Here is a 26,598-nt window from a genome sequence, read left to right on the forward strand (position 1 = left end):
CTTGCTGTCATAGGTTGAAAAACAGATGCACAGGGAGACCAATTATGCAGGCGATAGGTTTTTATGGCCTTACAGAATAGCACATGGCTTTGGATTCTTCTGATGTTCACAGAGAGGGAGTTCCATTGCTTCAGAGTAAGAGCACGGAAGGAGCGCCCTCCTGCCCGTACTCTCTTAACCCGAGGGACAACCGCCAGGCACTAGCCCTTGCACAGTTGGCGGGTGGGTATGTAAGGCGTAAGGAGATTAGCCAGAAAATCAGGGGATTGGAAATTCATTATTCTATGGGCAATGCAGAGAGTTTTGAACCGGATACGTTTCTGCACTGGGAGCCAAAGCCTGCAAATACAGTCGGTGGTGGGGCAGGTTCTCGGCGGGCTGAGGGGAGTTCAGACCGCAGCATATTGTGCCCTTTGAATGCAAATTATCTCTGCTCTATTAGCCCCTAAATATAGGGAGCTAGCATAATCCCGCCTGGATAGTATTGTGGCCTGAATGATCACCTGTTGGATGGTGGACTTGAAGAATCCCAACAATGGTTTAAGTCCGTGTGGGAGCCCTAAACAGATCCCGGCTACCGCTTTAGTTTGGGCCTGAAATGTAAGAGTGGAGTCAACCTATACTCCCAGATTTGTGACTGTCTGCTTTGAGGCATGCGGGAGCCCCAGAGTGGATGGCCACCAATGCTCGCTCCACAGGTGAGCATCTTTACCCACCAACAAGATCTCAAGTATACTAGCATTAAGTTGGAGACAGTTGCGGTCATCCAGTCTGCAATAGCTGTTAGGTCTTCCTTTAACTTGAGCACATCCTGTGCAGAAATGTCTGATAGTGCTACCACCAACTGTGTGTCATCAGCCTTAGATACCACAGTTAATCCTCTGCTCCTGGCAACTGCTGCACAGGGTTGATTGTAGATGTCAAATAGGATAGGGCTCAGAGCCAATCCCTGAGGAACCCCTTGGTGGACAGCATGTACCTGGGAGCAGAAGGGGGGACAGACATTTGGAAGGTTCGCTCCAATAGAAAGGAGGTGAGCCAGCCCAGGGCAGAACTGCAGATACCGATATCCTCCAAGCGCAGCAGCAGAATCTGATGGAACACTGTGTTGAACGCAGCACTTAGATCCAATAGGATCTTACTATGGCAATTAAAGCATTGAGTGAAATAGGTCAAACAGCTTTTTCTCTTTCATACCAAATCTCTCCTTGTTTAATTCTGCATATAGTTTTGCTCCATGTTCAAGGACATCTAGTAGACGTGTCTTCATATTATTATCCACATATTGTTTGGTCACAAAGTTGTGTACTTGCACAGGCTCAGTCATTTCAAAGGGGTTTCCTTGCTGCTGCATGAAAAGAATAAGTCTGTCAACATGTTTATTAAATCTTTTCCCTCTCTTTCCCACAAGTTCGTGGTGAGGAATTGTTTCAGGATGGTCCATTAATTTTGAATTTGTTATGTGCCTGAAAACATTGCTAATGGAAAAGACTTCATGGTAAACTTGCTGCCATTGAGCTACATATTTACTTTTACATGTCTGACCAACAATTCCCTTGGAGCTTTTCTGTGATATCTGGATTGTCGGTTCCAGTTTCATATCTGGAGCCACAGTATTGAACCTTCCCACTCTGTCTTTCACCACAAAGTGTCTTTGGATTTATTTTTTGGTAGAGGTATGGTTTTTCCACCTCTAGCTTCGTCACTCTTTCCAAATACCAGAACCTATATCTCAGGTAGTTTATGCAAACCAATTCCCGAAACACAGTAATCAGTGATAACTTCCTGCACATTGCAACACAACATTTGTCATTTGTAAAATGCCCCTTGTCAATTACTCACCGCCATCCACCATTGAGGTGAGTTTCAAACCAAAACCCCAACCCCCCCCCCCATTTTCACTCCCAAGCCTGGACCTTAAAGGATTTGGGGATTTAGAATAAACTAGTAATATTTCCATAGAACCACTAGATGGAGGGACCAACAGGCTCCTACGACCACCCCCAGCCCTGAAAGTCAATCTTCACAAGGTGATTTCCAGTGAGCCCGGCTGGGCTCCGCCTAGGTGAGATTTTCATCACCACAGGTGTTGCATAATGTTATGTCACTTTCTCCCTAATCCAAAACTGACCATTGCCTATTATTAATCAACAGGCTGTTACCCCCTCACCTAGACCTGATGAAGACCCGCCTTGACCTTCTAGCAGTGCAGACCAAGAGTTGAAACGTCGACAGCATAAACTATTGGACCAGTTATAAAGATTTCTGCGACAAGGCTTATTCATTCAGTCCGCAGATTTACTTGATAAACTTTTTGCATCTCTGGCCAAAATCATCCCCCCCAATTTCCCTTGTATATATTACACTTTCACATTATCACTGAGCACAAAATGTCACCTTCTTCATTTATTTTGTGTCACTATGGGGCATATTATCAAGGGGGTTTATCTCCGCTTTTTTGGCTTTAAAAGCCAAGAAAGCGGAGATAAAATGATCTCCCTATTACCTAGCTGTCGCTAACACCAGTTAGCGACAGCTAGTAGGAGATAGCGACCATTTTGTGCCCCACTTTGCATGTCAGTGATATTTATCACTAATGACATGCAAAGTGGGCGTGCCAAGATGTTAGCGACTGGAAACAGTCGCTAACATCGCTATCTCCTATTACCAACTTTGGAGATATTCGCGCTAAGCGCGAATATCTCCAAAAACTAACACCTGCCCTGAGCAGTTCTTAGCAATGTTATCCAATGGGAGGTGGATAACATGGCTAAGAGCATTAGCTCGGTAATGCATGAATATCGCTGACTTTTCAGCGATATTCATGCATTGCGGCCGTTTTTTATCGCATTTGAGATAAACCTTGATAATAGCAAGGTTTATCTGCGATAATTTCTGACGATGCTTAGCGTTAAAAAATTTGTTGCTAAGCATCGTTAGCGATAAATATCGCTTAACGTTGGTAATATGCCCCTATATGCCTTTGTTAACAGCCTTACAAATATTGAAATGAGGGTATTTATAAATGATGCAAATTTATAAAAGCTTTTGAATTACCCCATATGGCTTGGGTTTGGATTGCTTGTGAATAGATCACTGTGTGTAAATAACTGTTTTGAATAATCAGAAAAACCTAAAGAAATAGTAAGCACCCGAAAGAACGAATTGTGAATTTTTTCATTACTGAGGGATACTGGTTTACCCCATTGTATAAGATTGAATTGAGTGCAGGTGCTGATCTGATCTGCGAGGGTATTTGACTCTCAATAATTCTTTTTTGTTTGCTAAATTTTTCGAATTTGGTGGGCTTTTTTGTTGGTAAAAATTTGTTCACAAGTGGTGTGTGTTTTGAGTGAGCATGTCTGACAAAGAAACCTTGGCCTACAACCAGGAATACATAGCTAAGCTCATCCAAGAGCAGAGTGCCTCTATCTTTCTCCTGGGTACTGATAGATTTCCAGCATATGAAGGCATAAGAGAAAAATTAGCTAAAATTGAGAGACTGGAAAAGAAGCTAATTAGATCCTGCCTACACGGGCACGGAATCGAACATCATTCCGAAAGGATTACAGGTACGAAACAAACCTGAAATATTCATAGACGTCGCAAAATTCAGGGAAGGTTTCAGCTACGTGGTGAACAACTGCTCCAGGCACTGGATGGTGCTTGGAGTAGAAACCGCAATTGAGTACGTCAGAAAACTTACACAAGAAATTGCTGACCTGAAGAGAGAAATACTAGGAGACTCGGCTCTCACAAATTCCAAGGAAGCACTAGAGTGCGCAGAGAAGGCACCATTACATAAAATAGGAAACTGTAAGACTATCAAAAGACTTGCGTATTTACGACAAAAAGATAACCTATCCCTACCTCGCTGACAACTACTACCAGCCGGATAGTCAGGTTTCTTCTCAAATAAGGGCAGACAGGGATCCAGAAGGTACAACACATTTTCCAACTCCTCAGTGGGTAGTAGTTCAGATTCTGAATCAGATAGCCCTTCAACCAGCAACCAAGACTACCAGGGCTCCCATTTTTAGGGGAAGGCTAACAGCGAGACAGCAGGGGCGGAGGGAGACAACAAAACTGGGAAAGACCAAGACAATGGGGAAGGGGGAGGAATATGCGACAGGGAACATCTTGTGTGCGCTTCTACCAGCCAGAGACACATGGAGAGATCTCCACAAGGAGATAAACTTACAGATGGTAGTCACCTGCGGAGCACACATTAATCTCCCCAGTCCATCTAATGGATCAACCCTAGCCCCCATGACAAGGATCCCCACTGAGACAGATTCAGCACAACAGGGAGATACACGAACCCACAGTGTTCCAGTAGCCATGACACCAAGCATGCCCCCAGGGTTAACATCTGATACCCTTGAAAATGAGGCAGACACAACACAGCAGGAAGACACACTAGATAACACCAATTTAGGTGGAAATGGCCAGAATGAAAATTTACCAAGGAACACTGAAGTGGCCCAACTGGGGACAGCAATGGATCATTCTGACCCTGTGAATATTCTATCAAGCCACATGATGACACCGATTGAGAGGGATGTCCTCGCCAAGGGTCTCTCCTTTGTACGAACTGTAATACCGGACTCAATTCAAGTGAAACTCAAACTGCAACGTTTCTTCCGCAAGATAAGATTAAAGTACTATTTTGCCAAGAACACCTATACACCAACACTAGCAGCAACCACATTCAGACTGGCATCCACTTTCACACCAGCAACAGTTATGATGAGTGATAGGATTATTACATTTGAAAAAAGTGTCCACTAGAACCCATGAACCTACTAGATACAAGAAAATACATCAGACATAATATCAGTAAGGAGGAGAAATGGGCACTCAATTGCTTAAGGACAAATGACTCCATAATCATAAGAGCGGCTGATAAGGGCGGTGCAGTGGTTCTATAGAATACAGATTACTATTTTAAGGAGATAGAACTACAGCTAGGAGAACTTGAGAGTTATCAACCTATTGCAAGGGACCCAACGCCCGATCTCAGAGTCCTGATAGAACAAGTAACCAAAGGAGGATTGGATGAGGGTTTCCTGAGTAGCCATGAGCATGAATTCCTGAACAAAAAGGAACCAAGGATCCAGACGATCTACACTTTCCCAAGGTGCATAAGTGACTCGAGAGACGACCAGGCAGACCAATAGTGTCTGGTTGTGGGTCAATTTGGAACCACTGAACCAATTTATTGACCACTTTTTACAGCCATGGGTCCCCAAAACAAAATCCTTTGTGAGAGACAGCATGAACATAATACAACTATTGGAAGGTCAGATGTTTGATTGCCACAAACAAATATTGGTAACCATGGTTGTGTCATCATTATACATATCAATCCCACAGGACAAAGCAGTGGAGGTAATTAGAGCTACTTTGGAATCAAGACCTAGTACCACATTGGATGCCACAACCTTTCTGATCTCAGTACTAGAAATAGTAATGAGAAAGAACTACTTTGTATTCACAAGACAGTTCTACTATCAATGCAAGGGAGTAGCGTTGGGAGCCACATATGCACCGTGTTTGGCGAATATCTTTATGGACAACTATGAAGAGGAGCACTTGTACAGTCATACTAATCCATACCTGAACAAAATTAAAGTTTGGAAACGATACATCGATAATGTGATAATGGTATGGTCTGGCCAAGAGAGTGAACTGCTGGAATTCCAAGATTGGCTCAACAACAGGAGTAAAGACATACAATTCACTATGATGAGCAGTAAAGAATCCATAGATCTCCTGGATCTAACATTCAAAGTAGAAGATGGTTTACTATACTGTGATCTATACCACAAACCTATGGAGAGGAATACGCTGCTGATGTATGGCTCACATCATCCCCGCAACCTAAGGGATAACTTGCCCTATGGCCAGTACTTGAGACTGAAAAGAAACTACTTTCAGAGAAAAGACTTCTTCAGAGAGTCCGAAGTACTTACCACCCACCTGAAGGAGAGGGGGTACCCAACTGGCTTACTGAAACGTGCCAAAAAGCGCGTCTGGTACTGCCCCCGGGATCAATTGCTTGAAGTGAAAGAGAGACCAAGGGAGACAAACAACATAGATTGCATGACAACTTTTAATACCAGGAGCAGCGAAATCAAAAAGATTATAAAGAAATATTGGAATCATGTTGCAAGTGAGCTCCATACTAACCAAGAACCGATGTTTGCCTTTAAGAGGGGAAGGAACATTAAGGAAACGTTGTGAAAGCCTATCTGGAACCACCAAAACAACAGGATCTTAGAGGCTACCTTGGCCTTCCGGCGGTGACCGGGCATCACAGATGTGGACACTGTCAAGTGTGTGACCTGTGTCAGGAGGACACTGAGTTTACATACAACAACAGGAATTACAAATTGTGAGATTTTACCAACTGCAATAGTTCCAACGTAATATATGTGATTCTCTGCCCCTGCGCACAAATATATATTGGCCAAACAACCCAGAAAGTTAAAACAAGGATCATGCAACATATAAGCAGGATAAGGTGCAAAACACTGGGGGCTCCATTAGTTGAACACTTTACCACACTCAACCATGCACCTGATGGCATGAAATGGTGAGACATAGAGAAAGTCTTCCCAAATGCCAGGGGTGGGTCCCCCGCTAATTCACTAAACCACAGAAAGTGTAAATGGATCCATTCTCTAACTCGGTACAGACCGGACTGAATGAACTAGAGGAAACTGCTAGACAAATGGGACAGCTGTAATTCACCTATCCCCACCAATTGAGTCCCTTGGAATAGTACGTGCTCCTTTGACACATGAGTACGAACGATGTTCATAGTTGCACCATGTATTAACCCATATGGTTTGATCCCGGGCGTCTGTCACACTATAAATACGTGCACTAAGGGTGTCACAATTGCCCATTACCTGAATGTGATTTTTGACTCTGTAAATACCTTAATCAGCACAGTGTAAGAATGCATCTACTTGTCTGAACGGAAAATTAATCTAATGATGATGGAAGGACCAGATCATTTGATCCCTGGTATTTGTCACACTGTAAATACATGCATGATGAATGTCACTAATGCCTAGTTCCTGGATGTGACTCTTTATTCTGTACATACTTTAAACAGCACATTGTTTTGTGTTAGAATGCCTTTTTCTTGTCTGAAGAGGAAATTATTTTAATAATGATGGTATGACCTTATGATAACAGTAACCAAAATATCCTTCTCACTCCAGTTTTGCCCAGCACCTAACTGTATTTCAGGAGGCAATATGTGTAGGAAATTGTATGCAGTGCATTTAGGAATCACATTTGAACAGTGACATAGGCTACATAAATGAATATGTACTCTTAAGTGGGATTAGAATTTTGATTAAGCTGCATGAAAGTGAGAAATGAATATACATTCTACTTTTTCTGTCACATTGTGCACCAGCACCGACTTTTCAAATTCCATGTCACTTCACGAACTAGCACTAGTTCTTAAGTCCATGTGGTCCTTGTGAAACACTAGTAAAGTAAAGTAAGTATACTTGTAAAGCGCACTGTTACTCCATCTCGGAATGTCCTGGCGCTGTATACCGCTGAGGAACCCGTCCTGGCTTTCCCTGTGAGATGGTCCCTCCTGGGCACTTCCAAGGTGAAGCCAGGCATCCCCGGCGCTGATGGGGCCGTTGTGGAGATTAAGCAAGCTATTGCCCAGAGTTGCAGAGTGGGACCCATGGTTAGCGTAGGCACCTCGGCGAGAATTATCAAGTCCACGGACATTGACCCAAGACCCTGCCGCGTCGGGAATTGAACCCTGATCCCGGGCCGATCTCTGCTTCAGGGTCTGCCGCTTCTAACCAGTGAGCCACATCTTCACCAGTATTACCTCTGACTCAGGTCTCAAACTATTTTTTCACCCCAAGAAAACATAGTCAAATGAAGTAGGGCGCACGGATCATGCCAACGCGGCACACAAAGGGGTTCAGGTTACGCTGGGCTGGTTGCTTGGCAACCGTCCCCGCCCAAACCTCTGACTCCGACTGTCCTTTACCCGGAGATGGCAAAATCACATGTAGTTGATCTTTATTTTACTTTTGCTATAAAGTCATTATGGCCAAAACACTTTTTCAATTAAATAGGACGCACTGCCACCGCAAACACGGATCATGCCAAAGCAGCGCATGACGTGCTTCTGGTTATGCTGGTCTGGTTGCTCGGCAACAGTTCCCCGTGTCCCTGCCGGCGAAGCGTCCTCACGCTCGCTCAGCAGGTTTAAACAGGTCCTTCTATAAAGCCGCAGTTAACTCGAATTAGAGCGCGGACGCGGCTGTAAGGAAACCAATAACCTGGGGACCTGAAGAAATTCTAGAATTAATTATACAGGTGAGCAGATGGGCAGTTGATTTACCCCTTCTATATACTTCACCAGTAGTATCTCAGGATGAATATAATTACTATATATTCTCCTCCCCCTCCACAGACTTGAATCTTACCTACCCAACAATTGGAAGTACCCTAGGAATGGATTAATTACTCGCCACCATCCACCATTGAGGTGAGTTTCAAACCAAAACCCCAACCCCCAAACCCCCGCACTTTCACTCCCAAGCCTGGAACTTAAAGGATTTGGGATTTAGAATAAACTAGTAATCTTTCCACAGAATCACTAGATCGAGGGACCAACAGGCTCCTACGACCACCCCCAGCCCTGAAAGTCAATCTTCACGAGCTGATTTTCGGTGAACCCGGCTGTACTCCGCCTAGGTGAGTTTTTCACCACCACAGGTGCTGCATAATGTTATGGCACTTTCTCCCTAATCCAAACCTGACCATTGCCTATGATAAATCATCAGGTTGTTACCCCCTCACCTAGTCCTGATGAAGACCCGCCTTGACCTTCTAGCAGTACAGACCAAGGGTTGAAACGTCGACCACATAAACAATTGGACCAGTTATAAAGATTTCTGCGACAAGGCTTACTCATTCAGTCCGCAGATTTACTTGATAAACTTTTTGCATCTCTGGCCAAAATCATCCACCCCCCAATTTCCCATGTATATATTACACCTTCACATTATCACTTAGCACAAAATGTCACCTTCCTCACTTATTTTGTGTCACTATATGCCTTTGTTAACAGCCTTACAAATATTGAAATGAGGGTATTTATAAATTATGCATATTTATAAAAACTTTTGAAATACCCCATATGGTTTGGGTTTGGATTTCTTGCAACTATATCACTGTGTGTAAATAACTGTTTTGAATAATCAGAAAAACCTAAAGAGATAGCAAGCACAAAACAGAACCAATTGTGAATTTTTTCATTGTTGGAAAAAAATCATCAAATTTTATGGGATTGCTCATGAAAATGCAGGCTGCAATACATAACACCCTGTAATCACAGTAAACTGTCAGGATAGGCTTTGTATACTACTGTGTAGTTTGTATTACTGGTAAAAAACAAACCTTCTTCAGTGGGACGGTACTCTAGCAGATCAGAGCATAAATTGTAGCCCACAGAGGAACTTGCTTTTCTTCATCCTTTAGTCCACACCAAATAAGCGATATGATAAATTAAGCTACATCAGCTTTATGGCCTGCCCATCAGGTAGAAGAAGATCCACTTCCTCAATCACTCTGAAACTTTCTGGTAGACTAAGATGTGCTGATGGCACTTTGTGATTTTGCACACGTTGGCAAGACAGTTGGTTTATGAGATTCATACAACTCGATAGGCGTTGAGTGCTAGGGGGTGTGCACATTGGTGTTTAATACCAGTTAGTCGATTAGGTTGTTCATCCATGCTCAACTTTCAATGGTTCCACCACCACTGGGCCACTAATCAACAAGAATCCATAACCTATCCTGAAAGGAGCGTCTCGTTCACAATATTCACAAATCTATTATTCAAGTAATTGTTTCGTGCAAAATCGAGCGCGCCTTCTCTCCTGACTGGTTCGATGAATCCTGGATTTGAACGCGCTACTAGTCAGAACACTTCCTCATTAATGGGATGGTTGGAAGAGGAAATTCGGGGCAGATTATCAATACATATTTGGAGTGCTGATGATGTCAAGGTGTGGATGAAACATGTTGGCTGATTGGTTTGTTACTAAATTGTGTGAATCTATCAATTTGAAAGGTTTTTGAAATAAAACACAGAGTTTGAAATTCATCAAAGGCTGCCTATGAACCCTTTCCTGTTGCGCAAAACCATTACTTGAATATTAGATTTGTGAACATTGTGAACCAAGGCGCTCCTTTCAGGATAGGTTATGGGTTATAAGCTTGAAGCTTTGTTTGTTTATGCCTACAGCTGACACAGCTTGTTTTCCAGCAGCTACTTCATTGGTACAGTCTTGGAAAAGCACCATGGCATTATCATGTGTGCTGGATGTTCCAGACAAAGAAGAGCTGTCTTCGAAATCAAAATTATCAAGAGCAGAAATAGTAAATCTTTTCTTAGTTAAGTGACTTGGAAGTAGTGTGCTGTCAGAATCACAAGGTTGTACATCATGAGCTGCTAACAAGGCCCTCCTCGACAGTATGTCATTCTAACGTGTTGATACACCAATTCTATTAATTTAAATGATTATCTCTCTACTTTTGCACTTTTCATAGATTGCGTGGGCAGTCAACATGTGCAGCGGAGTTTTCTTTTTCCTGTAATGTAATTCATAAAACATGATTTGGAACGGACAGTACATTTGCACAGCATAAGTCAATCGGTTCATGATTGTCTTCCACTTCTTTGCTTATATCTTCAAAGCCATCATCAATGTTGTTGGCTTCTGTTCCGAACTCAAGAACTTTAGTTTGGAAAAGTTTTGCTTTGCTGATATTAAACATTGATGTATAAAATGTTAAGACTACATCAAGCATTCTTGTTTACTCCCAAGATTTTTGGAGCTTTGGGGCTTTCCAAAATGTGTCATTAGGTCCAAAATCCAAATCTTTCAGGATGTTTCTTAACATGGTTCCTGTTGATTTTACTGCATTTTGTGATCTTATTTTGGCAGCAAGAACTCCAGGAGTCAAATCCGCTGAAAACAGCATAAGTGGTTTGTTCTTTTTGTTAGACTGACAAAAATATATTCTGTCATTGTACATTCGCAGAAGAAAAATCTTAGTTTAATTATTATGGATCAATACAGTTGCATCCATGTAGACCATTATTTCTCTGATCTCACTGAGTGTGAACCCCTAGCCAGCACTAAAGTATACCTTTAACACGTAATTTGCTTTTTCAAAGAGTGCAAACTTAACTGAAGGCTGGTGATTACGCTGCTGCTAGTAGCTCATCGCACATTCATATTTTCAAATGTATGCTCACATGCAGTTTGGGTGGGCAAAATAATCCACTGTAAATACATTCACCTTGCTGTTTAGATCAGCTACTCGGCTAAAATCCTCATCTTGAAAGAAACTAGCTGCAGATAAAAACATGTTTGCGCTTTGAGACTCACATACTCTGTACTTTTTTCTATTGTTAATCCCTTTGGCCTTGTTCTGGCTAAACCATAGATCATCCATTGAAGATCCCATGTTTTTCGATCAGTTTTTGGAGGTGGACGAGGAGTAGCAATCGATTTTCTAAGCGGATGGGCATTGGAGTTGGTTGTTGTCGCTTTCTCCGACTTGGATTGTTGTTTCTGCTATTTTTTTATTAATTTTTGCTTGGCTTTTTTCCATTGTATATGACCTGTAGTTGTTACAATTATGAAATATTTGAGGCTAGATGTAGGTAAAGTACATTTACAGATTCTAAAATACCGAATTTTACCGATTCGGTATTTTAGAATCGGTAAATGCTATGTAGCAAAATAATCGGTAAGATTCTGTATTTACCGAATCGGTATTTACCGATTCCTTAACTGCCATTCATTCTTATGGGCCTGGAGGCCCATAGGAATGAATGGCAATTACCGAATCGGTAAATACCGATTCGGGAAAATGGGGGACACATTCAAGGGTGCCAGGGTGTCACTTTGACACCCTGTTGCACCCCTGAATTGTGCTTGTGTGCAGATGTAGCACACATACATACCCTAAGGGCATGTATGTCTGCCACATGGCACAGTTGAAAATGCACCAATTTGCATTTTCAAAGGTATTCGTTATTTACCACCAACTTATAGTTGGTGGTAAATAACGAATCCTAAAATGGGAAAAGCACTCATTTGAGTGCTCCCTATATTGCAAATTCGGTAATTTACCGATTCGTATTTTGAGGAATCAGTAATTTACCGATTCCTTAAAGTACAGAATCGGTAAATTACCAAATTTGCAATTTAGGCCACCTACATCTCGGTAATTTCGGCCGTTACCGACCGGTATTGGGCGACCTACATCTGGCCTTTGATCTTCTTCACCCATCAGTTTCAATCTTTTGTGAGCTTTGTCTTGCCGTATTTCTGCAGCATCTCAAACTCTCTTCTGTCCAGCCACAGTTGATGTGAGCTTTTCTTTCAGATTAGTTTAGCATATGACAATTTTTTCTTTGCTGAAGGAGTCCTCATACTTTGTAGTTAGCAACACTTTTTCGGGAGGTAAAGTTCTTTTGCTGCCACCTGCTTTGCTCTTCTTTACGAATTTGAGTCAACAGAAAACCTGAAACAAAAACAATATTAAAATAAATTACCAATATGATGGCTAAAACACATCATTATAGAGCTGCCATTTTGGTAAATGGCAGAAGGGTTTATCTGAGGAGATATTTTTTGTCTCTAGGCATTGTGACCTATGTTTTGACTCCAAAATGAAGTATACAGGTCTCATGGTTCTTGAAATAATTACATCATCACTTCAACACATCTGCCAATTTTATTAATGTGGTACAGAAAACGTTGGCCCTGATTAGCAATGTCTACCCAAGTCTAATTACTTATCTAATGATACAAAAACTAAAATCAGAAATTAAAATCTCAGGACAACAATTTTTTACAGAGGTATATCAAGAAGCTAGGACTATGAGGTGAGTGTAAATAATTTGAGGGGCAATCCCTTCTTAAACTTGTGTTTTTTTGATACTGTGGATGATTAATACAAATCCCGTCTTCATGGGGATTGGGACATAAGATGTAAAATAATTTGCTTATCAACTTACTTATTTAAAGGAAATGTAAGTTGAAGGAGGCATTGCTCAAGGAGTCCTATTTATACATGTATAAGATGCACCTTTTATATAAAGTGGGAATACATACTCACATTCAGGCTATACTTCAAATATTAACTAACTTTGGTTCAGTTTTTTAATTCCTCAATGGAAGGCATAGTTGATAGTGTATGAATATTTTAAGTCAAGAAAAAAATAAGTATTGTTGCTCTCTTGTAATATGAAAATTACTTTTTATGTTTTAGCAACATACATTTTTTAAAACAGTTTATAACCTTTATATATAAAGGATACCATTTTGTTACGAGCCACAGCTACTTGATGACTTTGCAAGGCAGTTCTGAGTATTTTCTTTACTAATATTGGTAATTAAAGTAACTATGTGGTTGTTTTAAAGGAGACAACTTTTGAACCAATGAGTACATTTTTTACGCACTCCCTGACAAGCATCCCTGGCCCTTAGAACTTAATTTGCTACCCTTCTCAAGTGACCAATGTAAAACAAAAATGTTTTCTGATAAAGCATGAATATTACATCAGTACTTGCATTGTCTGTAAAGCAAGCCATTAATTATTTCAGCAGCCCAGACATATATTGTATATAATTAGGTATTTGCATAAACCTATAACAATATACTGTGACATCATTTCTTAGATACAGTTACAAAATGCAGAAACCACAATGTTTTCTAGTTTGTTAGTTCAATCTGTAAATTATTTGCTCCTGGTTTGGTGAATGATGCTAAATAAAAGAGATGAGTTCAAATAAGGAAGGGCTCAATGTTCTGCTCCAAATTTATGAACCAGGGATGTGCAGTTTGCACACTGACTGGTTTGTGAATGGTAATGCAATTAGAAATCAATCTATTAATTAATAAATCACATTGCACTATCCATTTGCAAGTGGTTGCAAAACATCCTGCCTAATGACAATTAACTAGGCAGGTTGCACTTTGCATCCCCTACAATTGGCTTTGAATGCGGGGATGGAGGTCTGCACAGGTCGGCAGATCACTGTCCCTGTTTTTGCATTCTCAAATTTGTGAATTTTTAGGGCCAGCTATACTACTTAGTAGTCTCTAAATACTGGTAGCATTTTGTGAACAGTATTTTAGTGACCTGACCAGTAAATTAGTTTAAGAACAGACTTATGTTTTAATAGATCGGTTCTTAAAATTTTAATTCATAGTGGATAGCAATCATCTGTGCCTCATGAATAATATTGATGGCATGAAGGCTTTCTCGGCTCAGCAAGCCACCGTGTCTGTGATTGGCTTTCAATAAGAGAAACCGGGCTTTGTTTGAAAGGAAAAGTTTATTTATTTTTGGTTTTATTTGTTTGAGAGTGTTCAGTGTTCCCGTGGACTACCAACTACCCCATAACTTGTTTTTATGGTTCAAATCTGTTTCATTCATTTTTGTCTATCAGCACATACTTCCACCTACATTGAGTGGCTAATGAGGCATAATAAAGAGGAAGGGCAAACACATGGGTAGGGCAAAGAGGAGGCATTGGAATGGAATGGTAGTAACAGGGGGAGAGGGGGTAAACTTGGGGTGGTCCACACAAGAAGGGAGATTCTCCATCTCTAGGTCAACCTTCTCTGACTGGGTTCATTAGGGGAGGGGTTACTGAGGCTTCCAGTTTAAGGGGCTCATTCTTGAGAAAGTCACGCAGTACAGCGCAGCAAGCCTTGCTGCACTGCATTGCGTGACAGGGCAGGAATCCACCGCGTTCAAGGCTCCATCAATCAATCATTTGTATAGCGCACTACATACCAGCGAGGGTCTCAAGGTGCTGGGGGAGGTGCTACTGATCGAACAGCCAAGTCTTGAGTATCCTCCTGAAGGTCAGCAGGTCTTGGGTCTGTTGTAGGCTCAGTGGGAGGGTGTTCCATGTCTTGGTGGCGAGGTGGGAGAAGGATCTCCCACCGGTGAGTGTTCTTCGGGACAGTGGCGAGTGAGAGGCCAGCGGAGCGTAGCTGGCGGTTGGGGATGTAGAAGGAGAGCTGTCTGTTGCTCTATGGCACATTCCTGTAGGCGCAGTGGGAGGGTGTTCCATGTCTTGGCGGCGAGGTGGGAGAAGGATCTCCCACCGGTGGTTGTTCTTCGAGTGCGCGGGACGGGGCGAGTGAGAGGCCAGCGGAGCGTAGCTGGCGGTTGGGGGTGTGGAAGGAGAGCTGTCTGTTGCTCTATGGCACATTCCTGTCCTTTCCCCTGTGCTGGCACCGTTCAGCTGTCTAGCGCCAATGAAGGCACTGTTGCACCATGGTGCAAGTGTGTCTGTGTTGAATGCTGGATTATTTTGTGCAGGGAGGGACACCATCCTGCACAAAACCAATACTGGTAGGCATATTCCTCTTTCTACCTGTGCTGCAAAATGGAAGTGAACAAACAAGGACTTTCAGGAGTAGAAATAGAGACATATAGAAAGAGGAGGACGAGGAGTGCAGCAAATTCAAACTGCCTGGTATTCTTTTATAAGAGATATTTCTCCTCCTTATGCCTCACCTGGGAAGCTGTAAGATTTTGCCTCATTCCCAGGTTTACAAGTTCTTGTAAATCTGGGAATGCATAAAAAATCATGGGAGTTGTATGGAAACACCCTTGCAATGCCCATGGAACACCTTATCAGGGCAGAATAATGCAATGCTGTGATTTACTTTAGATTTTTAAACCCACTCAGAGCCATGCAAAGTGGCTTTGTGTGGCTTCAAAAATATGACTTAGAGTTTTGCGTCACGTATGTACCATGTTGCATGGTGCAAACGTGAATCAAGGCTCCCAGAAATATACACCTACATTTTTTCTTCTCTATTGTGCGAGTGTCCTGCAAATTCATCCTGTGTGAGCTGAAGAATACACAAGTATTTCAAACACAAAGTTTGCAGATGTCTTGTGCAAGGAAGCAGATCGATGAGACCCTCATTTTGTCGAATTGTGGCAACTTGGCATCTAATGAGGCTGTGAGTTTTTATGTACCAATCGTATCCCATAATTTATGCAGTCTGTCAGCGTGGTCAGGTGTGGAACCTGTGCTGCACCTGGTGATGGTTTCCTGCTTAGGTACTCAGAGCGTCATTGCTTTGGCCTCTTTCTACAGAGGGTAGGTCAGTGCATTCAGTAGCCCCAATAATAAATAACTGGGTAAGTGGAAATCTGTGGCAAAAATCTCACTAATGTCCTTGAGCACAGCCTCCTAATACCATATCAGTTTGGGGCATTGCCAAAGAAGGTGTGTCAAAGTGCCTGTATGATGGCAATTGCTCCAACAGGTGTCCGTACTACCAGCTTCTTATTCTGCCGCTATGGCAGGGGTATAGTACCAATAATGTGCAATATTGAGCAATACCTTCTGCCCTGCTGCACTGCAGGATTACAATAATGTCCTCTGGAGAATGTTAGTCCACTCTTTGGGTGTGAATAAGCAGTCCAGCTCCAGCTTTAATCTCTTTTGAACTGGGGGACTTGGTGGGGCCAATAAGATTGTTAAAGAAGCTGTGGCTGTCCGAGAGGAAGCCCTTATCATTGTGTCTGGTGATCAACCATTTCTTGAATTTTGTTCGGTGTCTACCCACAAGGAATTGGATCTGGGGTTGGTGTTTGATGGCAGTGGAATGCCATGTTTCTGCAGTTGGTAATCCATAACTTGTTTGGAACTGTCAAAAGTCCATGAGGCCTGTGTGATCAAACAAGTCACTTAAGCTTTTGCAATTTACTTTTTGGCAGATCTAGAAAGCCTTTCCTACTGCTGCAGGAGGTAATGTGTTGTTACCTATATTAGGTGTGAGGGGAAAGGTGTGTGGAAAGACCCTTCGAGGTCTAAACCCTATCCCATGCCCTTACCATTTCTTGGGTAACTGGTAAAATGTGAATCCTGAGGAGCTGATATTGTTTTAGGAGCCAGGGGACCTTCCAGATGTGTATCTGTGTCCATCCTCCACAAGTAATAAAGTCACTATTTCATTAGGTCCAGTTAATGTTTTCAGTATTTCAAACCTGAAATCAACTCCTCGTAGCCGTCATACATATCAGACAGGCTAACCTACTAAAAATGTTAGAAATATTTAAACAGTTCTAAAGTAAAACAGCACAATACAATACAAATCCCACTTAAATTTATAAAAAATAGAGGCAAATGTAAAAGCAAATGTACACCAAATGACAAAAATACAATAAGGTAAACCAGTGATATGAATTCATGGGCCTAGGAACAATTTGAGGCCATCTACGATGGGGCCCAGGTTAGTTACAACAAGTAGAGTGGCCTTGTAAAGGACTGGAGTAGGTAAGTTCAGAAAATTTTTTAAGTTCCAAGCTGAAAAGGTACTTTACCATCTTTCTGAGGAACAAATCTAGGAGTTCCATCTGATGCCATGGAACTGCTGGAAGGATACCTTTCGCAGTCAGTCCCCTTGAAACTCTGAAGGAAAGGTTTTGGAAAAGTTCCCAAACTTCTTTTGGTGCCAAAACAATCACAGACATGCCCTTCTAAGGCCCCCAGGACGTCATGGGAGCACTCAAAGGCATTTAGGGTGTCAGTCAGACAGAGGGTAACAAAGTTCTTTCATAAGTCCATCAGTGTCCTGAGGAGTCAGTGTGAGGGTCCAGCTTGTAGGATTCACTTGTCCTCAGAAACTCCTAGTCCCTGTCTGACCAATAGAGTAATTGTTTCCAGACCCTAGTCTACCTACCTTGTTCATAGTTCCTGTTTAATTTCCTGTAAACAGGCCCAAAATGGAATCTGCCAGGGAAAATTCAGGATGGGTAATGTCTTCAGCTACACTGCACTTGGGCTCTGAAAGCTGAGGGTGTGAGTTGAGAGTGTACTATGGTAACACCAGTGTCCTCCCACAATTACCACCACTAAAATACAGTTTGAAGCAGGCACTCCACCACCGTGAGAAAGAAGTCTGCTAGGGCAAAACAGGATCTTTCAGCAACCAGACAAAACATACCTAAGGATTGTCCTGTCACACTGATTGCTCCATTTGAAAGGGTAGAGCTTCCAAATGTGCTTTAGACAGAACTGCCATGCAGGATGTGACCCTTTGATATCAACAGACAGGCCACAGTCCCACCCTGCATATTCTATTGAGATCAGAGTAGTCATCTATGTCCATTCAGGTAAGCCCATTGTGTGCTCCTGGGAGATATTTTGTACCTGTTTTGAACCTCTTGCGTGATCAGTAAATTTGATGTTGTGGACAATTGCTTCACATTGATATGAGAAAAGTGTAAGTGTGTATGCTTTTTAGTGGTATTTGCAGTGATCATGAGTGTGATTCACAATTTCGATGATAATTCACATTACATTGTGTAGAATTACTTTATTATGTAGTGGGACAAGGAATTTTGATATCATACATTATAAAGTCCTCCATGCACAATTTTTTTCACCATGTGTGAGGGATCAAAAAAGTTCACAGAGCGAAATCACCTCCCCTACACATTTTGAACCTTGTTACTTGTTACCCTCTGATATCAGGCACATGTTTGCTATTCCTCTCAAAATGGCTCAAGGGGCAGCCTACAGTGTGCAACATTCAGTATCTCAGGTTGTTTAACAAGCAGTTAAAGACCTTGCTTTTTAACTAACGTACAGACCCTCCAAACGCCTTTTCTCCTGTCTCCTGTAGTTGGCTCTCATGCCGGGACCCTCCTGAGTATCTGTGCACGCTATAAGTGCTGAATAACATAACATAACATAACTGGCTGTCACCACATTAGGTTAGGCCCAATAAGGAAGGATGTCCCCTCTATGAGTAAGGGCCTTTGTCTATTTTAAGGAGGACACTTAGAGTTGGGTCTTGCTTCACAACCCTAAATAAAAGGGGTCCCATCACCCAGGATTCTGTGAGAGTTTTCAGTGATGTATGGTGAAGTAATTGGGTCAGGCAAACTTGGGGCCTGATTTATCAATGATTTTCAAGTTGAAAAATCATTGCAAACTAGTTAAGGACTGTTAAAGAGGCTGTTTGCGACACACCAAGACTCTCTAAATGAGTGTTTCCTAAAATTGCACGTCACACCAACTAAAAACTGATTTCTTAATTTAAGAATAGAAATTACAGAATTGGTAAACGCGATTTCCAAACAGTGAGACACTATTTTGATTTACAAAATATTTGCATATAAAACACTGTATATGCATGTGTAAAATACAACTGAATTGAAACAGGTGATAACGAGGTGCAGAGTATAATGGAGGGCTCCCAATTCTTGCATTCTTTCACAATGGCTGCACTGAGGAGGATGTGAATTCTTAGAGGCCAACAGAGGAGGAGAAGTAAAAGACTTGAGACAGAGGGTGAGGAGGTGTATGCAAGATACATCTGCTAGCTTCTGGTAATTACCAACATACTGTGGCAGTTGCAGGTGACATTTATTAAAGTAGTGTATGTAGGGTTTCCTGACATTTTCTAAAAGCAATGTAGTGTATAATAGTAATACCCACAGTTCTTTCCATACCATCTTTGCAGAGCTATAAAGTACCAGTAGCACATTTTCCTCAAGTGCCTGGTTGTGTAGACTTTACTCATATTTTACTTTGTCCATCCCCTGAGACAGAGTATGTCTATCATAACTGTCAAAGCCTCCATTTGTTAAACATATGAATAGTATGTAATGTAAGAACTCTGATTACGGACCTTGGTGCAAGATACCCAAGGAGCACTCATGACTCCTAATTATTTAGACACTATGAATTGGAAGTGCGGCTATTTAGAGGAGAGTTTGGAGACCACTGGCTATTAGGACATTTTGATGAAAATGGCCACCTAATTGTAGAACAATTGTAGCAAGAATAACATTTTAGAAAGAATAAATGAGTGTCTTAATTTTTAGGTGACATTGCATACTGAATTATGACCCCATATTTATAACCTAGACACTGAATTATGGCCCCATATTTACAACCTAGACTCTCTGATACTGAAGAGGAGAATGAAGAAATTCCCCCAGCATGTCACCTCTAGGACAAGATGCAACAAGAGCAACATAGAGACATTCATGTTGAGATGATCTGACTAACTATTTTTTAAGGTTAATCAAACATTTTGCTACAAATGCAATGAAGCACAAAAGCGAGGCAACCCTTAAGTTTGATTTATCAAGCCACACAAGGCCCTATTGCGTGGCCCTGAGTGGCTTGATAAATCCAAAGTAACAGAGTGCTGCATAAATAGCTCAGTTGTCTTCCCACACATCCACCCGATGGATTTTTCGTGCTTTCCCAGATTTACCATTATTAATAGACCTGGGAATGCGTCAAAAGGCTACACCTCCCCAGATGATACATAACGAGAAGAAATATCTTTATTCCTCTTGTTACTTCCTCTTTCTATGTGTGCTGCATTCTGCAGCACACATAGAAAGTGTAAAATGCCTCACAGGATTGGTTTTATGCTGGAAGGCATCCCTTCCTGCCCCAAAAAATCATGCTAATATTCCTGCTAACAATGCATGCTCCTTTGCACCCCTGCATTGGCACTTGCAAGCAGCACATTGTGCGCCACCTCTGGGAAATGACAGGAATGCACCATATATTGTTAAATATAGCGCATTCAATGCAAGCCCCCACGTCTCCTTCAACCACACCACCGAACCCCACTGGACCAACAACCACTGCATCCACTTCACCTTCAGGGAGCCCACCACTCATCACCGCACCCAACAGATGCCTCAACGCTGCTGGAGGAAGGTCAAAGAAGACTAGCTAACCAACAGCCTCGCCCAGAGCCCCCCACCGACTCCACCGACCCCTACACCGCCGCCTGCAACCTCAGACAATGAATCAATGACTGCGCCAACACCCTCGCCCCGCTCAAGACACCCTCCAACAGCGACACCAACAAGAAAGCCACCTGGTTCACCGAAGACCTCCAGGCCTCCAAACAAACATGGCGAAAACTGGAGAAGAACTACCGCCACAAACAAACACCGGACAGCTACGCATCCCACAAGAACGCCACCTGCAGACACCTTTCAACTCATCACAGCCGCCAAGAGGGCCTCATTCAAAGATCGCCTGGATAACAACGCACGTAACAGCAAAAAGCTCTTCAACATCGTGAAGGAAATCTCCAACCACAGCTCAAACACCAACAACATCTCTCCTTCGCAAGACCTGTGCGACTTGCTGGCCACCATCTTTCACCACAAGATCGCCGACATCTATGACAGCTTCAATGCCACGACCGCTCTGACAACCCCCCCCCCACGACCAGCACCTGCACCAACCCCTGCTCTCCTGGACCAGCATCAACGAAGAGGACACCAGCGAGATCATGAACACCATCCACTCCGGATCACCATTGGACCCATGCCCTCACCACCTCTTCAACAAAGCCAGCACAGCCATCGCACCCCATTTTCGGAAAGTAATCAACATCTCCTTTGAGACAGCAACCTTCCCGGAAAGCTGGAAGCACGTCGAGATCAACGCCTTACTCAAGAAACCCAAGGCGGACCCCAAGGACCTCAAGAACTTCCGACCCATCTCCCTGCTCCCGTTCCCGGCAAAGGTCACCGAGAAAATCGTCAACAAACAACTGACCCGCTGTCTCGAGGAGCACAGCACCCTGGACCCGTCCCAGTCCGGGTTCCGCAGCAACCACAACACCGAAACCGCCTCGCTGCCACCGATGACATCAGGATCCTGCTTGATAACAGAGAAACAGCAGCCCTCATCCTCCTGGACGTGTCAGCCGACTTCGACACGGTCTGCCACCGCACACTACGAATACGCCTACACGATGCCAGGATCCAAGAGAAGTACTGGATTGGACCACATCCTTCCTCTCCGGCAGAACTTCGCCTCCCCCCCTTCCACTCCACTGCCACCGAAACCATCTGCGGCGTACCCCAGGGCTCTTCCCTCAGCCCAACACTGTTCAACATCTTCATGGCACCCCTCACCCTCGCCTGACAGCACGACCTCAACATCATCTCCTACGCCGACAACACCCAGCTGATCATCTCCCTCACCAAAGACCCTCACACCACCAAAACCAACCTTCACGAAGGAATGAAGGCCAATGGATGAGGAACAGCCGACTGAAGCTGAACTCAGACAAGACAGAGGCCTTCATCCTCGGCTCCACCCCTTCAGCCTGGGATGACTCCTGGTGGCCAACAACACTAGGAACAGCCCGACACCCACCGACCGCGCACGCAACCTAGGGGTCATCCTCGCTCCACCCTCTCCATGACCAAGCAGGTCAACGCTGTCTCCTCGTCCTGCTTCAATACCCTCCGAATGCTCCGCAGGATCTTCAAGTGGATCCCCACCGAGACAAGAAGAACAGCCACCCAGGCCCTCATCACCAGCAGGCTGGACTATGGTAACGCCCTCTACGCAGGAACGTCGGCCAAGCTCCTGAGACGATTGCAACGCATCCAGAACGCATCAGCACATCTGATCCTCGACATCCCCTGCCGCAGCCATGTCACACCCCACCTGAGAGACCTGCACTGTCTCCCCGTCAACAAGAGGATAACCCTCAAACTCCTCATCCAAGCACACACAGCTCTCCACAAGACCGGCCCAGCATACCTCAAAAGACGACTCAACTTCTGCACCCCCACCCACCAGCTCTGCTCCGCCATCCTCGCCCTCGCTACAGTCCCCCTCATCCAAAGAACGACTGCCGGTGGCAGATCCTTCTCCCACCTCGCCGCCAAGACCTGGAACACCCTCCCCACCAACCTACAGCAGACCCAAGACCTACTGGCCTTCAGAAGACTCCTCAAGGCCTGGCTCCTACGATCACTAGCAGCACCCCCAACCCCCAGCGTCTTGAGACCCTCACTGGTATGTAGTGAGCTTTATAAGTGTCATGGTTGATTGATTGATTGATTTATAAGTGTTTAGCCGTTCAGCTCATAGATTCATGTTGTGGCCAATTGCAGAGTGACACTCACTTCTGTAGGTCAACACTAAGGAGTGTAGAATTGGGGAAAAAAGGCACAAAGAGTGACTTTTATCCACTTGTAGAGTGTTTTCTGCAAGATCATGATGATGCAATAGGAATTGTGCTGGGCAGGAGAAGGGCCTTATATAAGCAAGACCCCATTATTATCTATAGCTTATTCAAATAAAATACAAGATCATGTACTTTTCCTTCCCCTAGGATCATTATAGCCTCAGGCAGATGCTGCTTGGCATCTGTAATGAATTAAAACAAGGAGCAAATGTTCTATATGAAAATAATATAAATTCAAATAGCTCGAGTATTTGCTACATTTTCACCTTGGGGTGTGGAACAAAGTAGGTTATCTGCAGGATGTTTTTTTTCTCCATTTTAAGTTGTTCTTATTTTGAGGTTTATTGCAAGATGCTGGGTACATGTGCAGCAGTTAATTCACTTTTGACTGCAGCACATGCCCTGGAGCCACCAGCAGTAGGGAAAGGTAGACACGGCCAAAGAAACAAGCTGGCCAGGATGTAACAAAACCAGTATTATGGCTGGGGTTTCACACAAGCTCATTAGCCGACTTCTCGGACCGTACAAGAAGTAAAGTTAAAACATACATGCTAAGTGACTCTTGTTGGAGGACATACATGCGTTTTCGGGAACAAAAATGACAATTTAGCTGCAATTTACTTTAAAGGTTAAATAATAATATGCCTTGCAGCCAAAAGTTTACTTTAGACCAACATTTCCTTTTAAGATTTGTGACATTTGTTTCCAACAGCAATGAAGTGTTCATGAAGCAATATGGGGTGGAGTCGGGTGATAGTGGAGGGGAGTAAGGAGGTAACATAGAAGCAACAGGAGAGATGGTATGCGGATCAATTTGAAAGCAACATGAGCAGGCCCGGACTGGCAGTTGCAGGCACCGGGCAATCCCCCGGTGGGCCGCAAGGGTGGGGGCCGGTTTTGGGCCCCTGGGGGCGTTTTTGTTACAGGGCCGTTTTTGCAGCATAGCGGCAAAATCGACCCTGTAACAAAATATGCAGAAAAGCAGCCCTGGCAAAGAGCTCGGTCACCCCCCCCTAGGGGGGCAGCCGAGCACTTTGCCAGGGCCGGTTTTCGTTCCCAGTCCGGCCCTGAACATGAGCAAGGGTGAGTTAAGGCAGCGGAGCGAAGCAGAAGGACAAGTAGAACAAAAAGGGGGACCAGCATTAGAAAGCATCAGGGGAGAGATTTACAATAGGGAGGCTAAAACAGAAGGGAAGTCGGGTCTGTGGTCTGTTCATCGTTCACACCACAGATCATACATTTTGGGCAAGGCATAGCAAAATGTTTGTGTGTACTTATGCAATAGAATCTTTCAAGAGCATGTTGCAAATTGCGCTTGCTTGGATTTTTTGCTTACATTTACCATAGCAGATGGAGGAAAACAAAGCAAAACACTGAAAATCTATAAACTAAGTATGAAAAAACACAATTGCAAATACACTTAGCTCTGACTTAACATATCACTTTTTTTTCAACAAAGTGGCTATAATGTGTCATGCAAAAATGGTTTTGGGCCCTTATTTTTGTACCAATGTCTAAATGAGGTCCAGTTTGGTAGCCTGCACTGAAATGGAGGCCTTTAATGCTTTGCAGCATCAACAAGCAGTGGTGACTCCTCCGCTATGGCAGAGAAGCGTCGCCCCACTGCTTTTTTCCAGCAGTATAAGAAAAAATTAAATGAGAATTTCTCAATTATTATCATTTTAGTTTTTCCTTTTTTGTGCGCGGCCGCTTTGCAAGGCAGAGTGGGGTCGTGCTGACAGAGCAGCCAAGGAGTGCTTGACCACACTCCTAAGTGCACATGACTGTTTGGCCGGCCGTCTTGAGCCACTCATAACAGTCATGCGCACTTTCCCTCTTCTCCACCCAGGCTGACAAGGGGATGCGGCAAGCTGGTAAGTTGCATAACATTCTTTATTTAACTAAAAGTTAAAAGAAGAGAGACGAGGGAGGGGAGTGAAGGTAAGGGAGTGTCTCGGACCTGAATACCGAAGAGTTTACGAAAGCAAGGCGATGTCCTGCGTCTTGTGCTCAGCACTCAGCCCTGTTGCTCTGAGGTTATGTAACTTAAAAGGGAAAGAGGCTTGTTCTGTTGCTGGCATGGGGTGGAGCATGGCATTGCAAGCCGAGTTGAAAGAAAAAGTAGTGCGGAAACTAACTAAATGGCCAGAAGTGAACTGATGCATGTAACAGGGTCCGTTTCCATGGCAGAAACAAAACAGTAAAAAGTGGGACAAATATAAAGCAATTACCAAAGAAACCAACGGAATATTGAAAGGCAGGCTAAGAAACCAGTGAAAGTGATGGGTGCTTGATGGATGTGGTAAAACCCCACAGAAGTAGATACAGAATGTCAAGATACAGCGTGTGCATGCTGCCTAGGCCCGACCTAAAAACCAGTAGCATCAGTCCCAAAGAAATGTGAAGTATTTGTGCTAAAAAGAGGCATTTTCTTACCATTACCTATCCCATAATTTTTTTTTAGATGACAATGTGTATTAATGTCATGCGTTGTAACATCTTGCTGGGTGAAGAAAGTGAAGGTTGAGGCTTGATACACATTTTCTCCTGTTCTTTTGGGCCGTTAATTGTTTTCCTTTCCCAGTTCCACCATCACTGGTAGGGGCATACAAAATTATATATGGCCTTCCACCATAAAAAGGTGAGACATCCAGCCCGGTGACCTGTTGCTTTCCACCATTATAAATAGAGCGGGTGATCAGTGGGTTTAGCAGAGCAGAAGTACTGTTGATATATGAAGATGCTGCTCCAATTCTGTCAAACTCTAAACGAGTTTGTGGATTTCACCAGAAATATATATTCACTAAAGAAAGGTCATAATAAAACGATGAACTGGGTGAAATAACACTGATAGCACCCTACCATTTGAGCAGCTGTAATAGTACTCTATAAGACCATAGTTGGAAAAATTGTAGCTCAAAAAAAATTATTTTGTGAAGTTTTAAGGTAAAAAGAATCTATAAGCCCCCTTCAAAAAGACAAATTACTTTTACTAACTAATCTTAAAATACAGAAAATTGACATTCTAGGCCCAAGTCACAACGCTAAATGTACACTCTTGTGTACATTTACTATTATTTCTGTATTCCAAAACTAGGAGTTAGCAGTAAGATTATGACTGCGGAGACTCAGCAGTTGGGCGGATAAATCCATGAGATAGGTCTGTCCTATTTTTTATGGGCGGAGTTCTCTGCCCTGACTGTGGAGTCTGCAGTCGTAAAGTTGCTTTTAACTCGTAGTTTGTGAATAGCAAGAAAATAGTGAACTTACAAAGGTGTATGTTTGTCTCTGTGAGTCAGGCCCAAAATCTTTCCGCTCAAGTGAATATAATACACAAATAAGGAACCTTGCCGACTTGACTTGTCCTGTGGAATTTCTGTGATATTAATCTTCCGCATTACAAATTGTAGCGTCGATAATATGAACATGCTCATGTTAAAAACACAGAATGTGTGCATAAAGCTCTCAACCTGGTAGCAAAGCTCCTTTAATGAGATGTAAAAAATA

This window comes from Lissotriton helveticus, chromosome 2_1 (assembly GCF_964261635.1).
Source record: "Lissotriton helveticus chromosome 2_1, aLisHel1.1, whole genome shotgun sequence".
NCBI lineage: Eukaryota > Metazoa > Chordata > Amphibia > Caudata > Salamandridae > Lissotriton > Lissotriton helveticus.